General features: G+C 49.6%; 1 protein-coding gene across 11 annotated transcripts in view; it reads right to left on the minus strand.

Moving 5' to 3' along the window:
- BLTP1 (bridge-like lipid transfer protein family member 1) overlaps nucleotides 1-7,159 on the minus strand; it is a 240,840-nt gene extending 233,681 nt beyond the window's left edge. For all 11 annotated transcript variants that reach the window (XM_066573794.1, XM_066573788.1, XM_066573798.1 and 8 more), the window contains exon 1: nucleotides 7,084-7,159. The gene's annotated coding sequence lies outside the window, so the exon portion shown is untranslated. The remainder of the gene's footprint in view (nucleotides 1-7,083) is intronic.
- Nucleotides 7,160-7,398: the final 239 nt, after the last annotated feature.

A 7,398-nucleotide genomic window follows, 5' to 3' on the forward strand; every position in this document is an offset into this window, starting at 1 on the left:
GACTAACAAAATCCTACTTGCCAATGACCTCTACATCAGACAGCGGAACACTAGATGCTCTCCGTTGTGCCCAACAATTATTTCATCGCTGGCCAACCATTCACCCATACAGAACACAACGGTGTTGCTGCAGGGGCCCAGAATGCTGTGGAATGGCAAAAGCAGACCCTGGGAATTTCATCTTCCGCATGGCTGTCCTAAATTCTCAAGTTATTCTGCGAGACTGCATTACGATGAAATATTAAAGTTGTGGAAATAGTTAATATGTGAAAAATATATTAAAAGTAATGCCCAATGCTTCTTGGGTAGAACATCGCCTTAATGGAGTATGTCATCAGTTCCAAGGAATACAGTAGTTCCATGCATTAGGTCACATCGTATAAAATGTTCTCACGTGCCATTAAAAAAGACCAATACAGTCCTTTTCGAAAATATTCTATTCTATAGGCTACAATAAGCAACTCCCCCTTGTCACGTCCAGCCAGGACACGCTGGAACCGTAATCAGCAGATCTTGCACATAATACACACAAACTGAATCAAAACAATAAACCAAAACATGGGAACTCTTTCCCTATCTAAATAACCTCAGGGACAGGGACCTGCCTAAACACAGGCCATTCGCCCTGACAGGGACGTACTTGACCTCATACCTCGAGCCTTAAAGGGGTTGTCCCGCGCCGAAACGGGGTTTTTTTTTTTCAATAGCCCCCCCGTTCGGCGCGAGACAAACCCGATGCAGGGGTTTAAAAAAAAAAAACCGGATAATACTTACCCGAATCCCCACGCTCCGGTGACTTCTTACTTACCTTGCGAAGATGGCCGCCGGGATCTTCACCCACGGTGGACCGCAGGTCTTCTCCCATGGTGCACCGTGGGCTCTGTGCGGTCCATTGCTGATTCCAGCCTCCCAATTGGCTGGAATCGGCACACGTGACGGGGCGGAGCTACGAGGAGCAGCTCTCCGGCACGAGCGGCCCCATTCAGAAGGGAGAAGACCGGACTGCGCCAGCGCGTCTAATCGGGAGATTAGACGCTGAAATTAGATGGCACCATGGAAACGAGGACGCCAGCAACGGAACAGGTAAGTGAATAACTTCTGTTTGGCTCATATTTAATGCACGATGTATATTACAAAGTGCATTAATATGGCCATACAGAAGTGTATAACCCCACTTGCTTTCGCGGGACAACCCCTTTAACCCCTTAATGACACGGCCTATTTTGGCGTTGAGGACCAAGCGATTTTTTGGTATTTTTCCATCTCCATTTTTCAAAAGCCATAACTTTTTTATTTTTCCGTGGACGCGGCTGTATAAGGGCTTGTTTTTTGCGTGGCGAGCTGTAGTTTTTATCGGTGCCACTTTTGGGTACATAGACAATATCGTAAAAATTTTTAATTTTTTTTTTATGATAACAGGGAGAGAAAACGCATCAATTCTGCCATAGATTTTTTTTTTTTTTTTTACAGCGTTAATCATGCAGTATAAATGACACACTAAATTTTTTCTGCGGGTCGGTACGGTAACAACGATACCAAAATTGTTATATATTTTTTTAGGTTTTTACACTTTTTTGCAATAAAACCCCCTTTTTTTTGGAAATCTTTTTTTTCCTCTATAGCTGCATTCAAAGTCCGGTAACTTTTTTATTTTTCTATGTACGGAGCTCTATGAGGGCTTATTGGTTACGAGATGAGCTGTAGTTTTTATTGGTACCATTTTGGGGAATGTACGGCTTTTTTGATCACTTTTATTGCATTTTTTGGGAGGCAAAATGCTAAAAATTAGCATTTTGCCTCTGTTTTTTAGCGTTGTTTTTTACGCTTTTTATCGTACAAAATAAAAAGTGTGTTCAACTTTTTGTACACTTCGTTACGGATGCGTCAATACCAAATATGTGGGGGTTTAATTTTTTTTCCCTTTTTTTATGCTAATATTAGAAAAAGCATAAAAAAAAGGTTTTTTTTTTATTTTTTTTTTAAATTTTTCTTTTTTTACACTTTTCTTTTCTTTTATACTATTTGAGTCCCTCTGAGGGACTTACAACACTATGCCTATGATCGCTGTGATAAGGCATGGCAGAGCTACTGCTCTCCCATGCCTTATCGCTTATACAGCGATTATAGGCACAGGCAATACAGGACGCCAGTGTCTGGCGTCCTGTTGCCATGGCAACAGGTCGGGCTCTCGCGATGACATCGCGAGTTCCGGCCGGAGACACAGAAGGAGCGCGATCCTTCTGTGAACTCTTTCCCTGCCGCGATCTACTTAGATCGCGGCAGGGAAGGGGTTAACAGCGGGCGGCGCATCTCCGATGCCCCCCCGCTGTGAGTGACAGCCGGCTCCCGCTGCGGGAAAGCGCGGGATCTTATGTGATCCCGCTCTATCTCCAGGACGTACCGGTACGCCCTGTTGCGGGAAGTACCAGGCTCCCACGGACCGGTACGCCCTGGAGCGGGAAGGGGTTAATTAACCCTACAGGGGACAGGGGAATGATAAAAGACAAAATAGAAAAGAAACATCAACTTAGCTTAGAAAAGCAGCAGGCAACAGACTGATCCAGAACCAAGCAATGACTGGACCAACAGTCAGAACTAGAATGAAGATTCAACGGCAAGTCATTCCAGTATCAGCGAAACTAAATAGCCCTGACAATTACCCACAAGTGCGGCTAAGCATGTCTCACCTAATACGACACCCACCAGAGCCATAAGATGGTGACCCACCTACAAAACCAGACCCACCTACAAAATCAGCATGGCAGCAATCCCAGAACCGCTGCAACAGTACCTCCCCTTTTAGAAGGGGCCACAGGACTTTTAGGACCAGCTTGATTTGGATTAGCTCTGAAAATTTTTCACAAGCCGATCCGCATGGACATCAGCAGCTGGTTCTCTCCTCAGGACATAATCACGCCAATGTACTAAATACTGTAGGGATCTCCTAACTATGCGACTTATCTCACATTGAATATCTCCATCCACCAGAACCAAGGCTGGTGGAGATGAACCATTTCCTGACTCAACAAACTTCTTTAAGAGAGATTTGTGAAAACACATTAGCTATTCTCATAGAACTAGGAATCTCCAAACGAAACGATAATTACAAAAAGGGTAACGATCTATTGTTAAGTACAAATTCAGCCAAAAGCAGGGGCATTAACATTGCAGCATGTCCTGTCTTTGGTCGTTCTCTCGGAACGCCTCGCATCGCCCATTGTTTTCACTATGCAAATGAGTTTAATTAGTTTTATATGTGCCGTTTTCTTGCACAATACACACAACAATAGGACATGCTGTGTTTTTTTATGTGCGCACAAAAATTGCAATTGCGACCCAATCCATTCCAATCAATGGGTTCTATTCTCCGTATATTGTGCGTGCAAATTGTACACTCGCAATTTGTAGCACAAATGCGTTATTGTGAATAAGCCCTGATTTGTTATACTAAGCAACACTGTGTTAGCCTTTTAATGTACCAATTAAGTCGCCATTATGTGAAGTCCCTCCAGTTTTCAGTAACAAGAACTATTGCCCCACCTTCATATATCTTTCAGCCTGACTTCCTACATAACAGACAACGCCTTATCCGCATGGTGTACATCCAGAGCCACAAGTCACACCAACACAACTGCTGGAAGCAAAGTGTCCGGATAAACTAAAGCAAACCGCCATGCATCGGCCATTGTTTTCAATGGGGTCGGTGGCAGAATCACACTGAACACAATGGGAATCACTCTGCGATCCTCGCGGCGGCTGATCACTACTTCCTGAGGTGAAGCGGTTTTCATACAAACATGTCTTGCGTCCGCGGCAAAATCTCATGTTGGAGGGTGTGATATTGGGCTGAGTTTCACTGCCCGATATCGCACACGCCCGTGTGAAATTAGCCTTATGGGCACGTTTCAATGTACATTAGCTAGAGATGAGCGAGTATACTCGCTAAGGACAATTGTTCGATCAAGCATTGCCCTTAGCGAGTGCCCGCTCGGGAGCAAAGATTCGGCTGCTGGCGGCGGGGAGCTGCGGAGGAGAGCGGGGAGAAACAGAGGGGAGATCTCTCCCTCTCTCCCCACCAATCCCCCCTGCTGACTGCCGCAACTCACCTGTCACCCGCGCCGGCAGCTGAACCTTTTCTCCTGAGCGGGGAGATACTGGCTAAGGGCAATGCTCGATTGAGTAATTGTCCTTAGCGAGTATGCTCGCTCATCTCTAACATTAGCTCCACATTTTGGTCCCCTTAACACAGACCTAAAATAGAGCAAAACTATGCTTGTCTTAAAGCAGCCTAAAAGGATGAAATCCACAGTAAGCAGTTGAGCTGCGGACCTAAACTCCGCACCGCATGGCAAGTCTGCGTGTACCATCTCTGTTGCGGGCGCATGACATTGGTTTCATTTATTATGGTTACGTACGCTGCAGAAGGCATGCTCATTATAATCCCATCTGCTAGGTCAAGGGGGACAAGGATCTGACAATATCGGTGCTGTAGGGATCATGTGGTTGTGGTTGTGGGGTGCCCTGAGACCCCTCATGTTTACACACTACAGTGGGGATAGGCTGGACCAGACAATGGCACTTACATTCGGAGAACCCGCAGCGGCACAGTAAGCTAAAGGGGTTTTCTGGGAGTAAACTACTGACTACAACTCTTAGGCCTCATGCCCACGACCGTGTGGGACCCCGCCTACGGAATATCGCAGCGGAGTCCGACACAGCACCCCACAAAGACCCCATACTCACCTCTCTCTGGATCCGCCGCGAGAGTCCCGTCCAGTGAGCCGTCGCACACGCCGGCGGTGGGTGGTGACGTGTATTCTCGCGATACTTCCGCTGTGCTCACAGTGGAAGTATCGCATGACGGACGGCTTCTATTGACTACAATGGAGGCCGTCCGCGCGTTTTCCGCAGGCAATTAGAACATGCTGCGATTTCTTTCACGCTGCGGAATTCCGCGGCGTGAACATTGCGAGGAAAAAAGCTATTCGGTTCAATCAGCTGTAACCACGGTGCTCCGGTGAGCGACAGTCTCTTCTCGAGCCAACGATCTTACATTCATTAATCATGTGGTTGGAGAGCAGCTCAGTCCTATTCAGGTGACTAGGATTGAGCTGCAATACTAAGCACAGCCACTATATAATGTATGGAGCTGTGCATGGTATTAACTGAAGGGCCAGCGATGCTCACCCAGAGTGCCGCTATCACTTCAATAAGCTATTCATTAAGGATCCCAAGTGCTGGACCCCCACCGATCAACTATTGATGACTGACCCTGAGGATAATAGTTTACTCCCAGGAAATACCGGGGGGTTCAGGACTTTCCAGGAAGTCCGCCAGACCATTACTGTGATCTAGAAGACGGTAGTGCAGGATGTGGGAGCTTGCTGTTTACAACAGTACTTCATCTTCTGGAATCTACGGAGAGATCTGATACACTTCCTGCGTGGTATGCCAGCGGGCGGGTGGACCGCCAGATCAGCGGTTCGCCACCGGCGGGTGGATCGCCAGCTCAGCGGTATGCCACCGGCGGGTGGACCGCCAGCTCAGCGGAATGCCAGCGGGCGGGTGGACCGCCAGATCAGTGGTTCGCCTCCCTGCTCTATCTGGTAAACATGACCCCCAGAGTATAGATCTGGCCGCCGGAGACATCGTGTCCCACGTTCCTCACACACGCCGCACTGATGGAACCAACACTCTCATCCGATGCCATTCTTTACACGGCGCCCAAGAGGAAATCACTGCGTACGTGCCACACACCTGCCCCCCCGCCCTTCTCCAACATGTCCGTTTCAGGGCGTCTTTACCCAAGTGTAATTCGCGGCATGCCGACCACATGACAGTCGCGCGGCACATACATTCTGCGAGCTGCCGACTGCCATACACTATCTCGGCATGCATGCAATACGTGTCAAGAATGAACATGCTGCCATCTTTCTTGCGTGTGTATATCGCGCTATGCATGTGAGCACAGCATGGGAGCTGGTGGCGCAAATCCCGAGTGCGGAATGGGCTGTAACCACAAGAAGCCCGTAGTAAATACTTGCACTCCATGAAGCAGGTCTGCAGCGCCCCTTTGGCGGGCTCACACGAGCGTAATGTAATAGCGAATTACGTGCGCAATACCCGCGGCGAGTGGAGTCCACGAATCTACAGAGATGCTCATTGACCCGTTCACACTTATTGATCAGAGCGCGGCGTGTTCTATCTTACCGCGTATTATACGTGATAGAGCCCCGCTGTTCTCTACTGGCGTGTAATAAACCCGGTACATACGCAGTGTAGTTGTGTACGTGCGCCATTTATACACAACATCGCTACCCGACAGAGCCGGACATTTTTTTAAAAAAAAAGAAGAAACAAGTCGGCCTGCGCACAGCGGCGTGAGACACGGGCCTGCGAGGGGAAAATGGCTGCCACACTCTGCGATGCGCGGGCTGACCCGCGGTAAGGCGCTGCGTTATACAACACGCTCCGATAAGCCGGTCTGTCTTGTGTCGTTCCTCTGTTATTCCTCCTGACAGCTGGGAGTGTCCTTCACTCCCACGTTGTCCAATCAGTGCTGTGTAAAGGCACACCCCCCATGAACCCAATGGGAGCTGTGCCCGCTGCCAGGAGGACCGCCGGTTGTGAGGGGTCCGAGCCGCGGATCTGATGACATTTGGGAGGTTTGGCCATCAGTAGCGTAAAGGTGGACAACCTCTTCAAAAAAAGTTGCGCCATCCCTGCCAGTCAGCTGGCGTCATTCACTGTGCCAATACCGTGCCAAAACACGGACGTCACCGGTGCACAATGTCCGCAGGCTCCGCTCCTGCGCCATCCTGAACGCCGGCGCCACGGGCACAAGTTATAAACGTGAGCACCCAACGCTGTACGGTGAGGAATATGGCGCATGCACCGCCAGCACTTACAGAAAGGTGAAAGCTGTCAGCAGCTGGCACATAGGCTGCTCTGCACAGGACAGGGCAGCACCTGCAGGGCTACCACACACATGTACCAGCACCACCACACTATACATACAGCACAGCCGGCAGGAACACGTCCGTCCCGCTCAGCTACAACACACTGCCGCTTCATGTGTCTCACCGGTCCCGCTGCCGCCTCATCCCCGGTAGTAGTCACCGGCTCCCCGCCGCACCCGGCCCTGACAGGACGCCATTTTGCCCAGTGTATAGGAAAGACACTCCCGGGGTGTGACGTAGGAGGCGATCAGGGGGCGGGCGCTCGGACGGGTCATCCAATCACACGTTAGCAAGGAGGAGCAGCAGCCAATCACGTGCTGCCTGACAGATCATAACAAAGGCCGTCAGTGCAGCGCGAGAGCCGCCGTGGTGACTGGAGTAGCGCTGCTGTACCTGCCGGGCGGTCACGGGGCCGGTCACACCGAGCTGCCCGGGCAGC

Source organism: Eleutherodactylus coqui, chromosome 7 (genome assembly GCF_035609145.1).
Source record: "Eleutherodactylus coqui strain aEleCoq1 chromosome 7, aEleCoq1.hap1, whole genome shotgun sequence".
NCBI classification, from domain to species: Eukaryota; Metazoa; Chordata; class Amphibia; order Anura; family Eleutherodactylidae; genus Eleutherodactylus; species Eleutherodactylus coqui.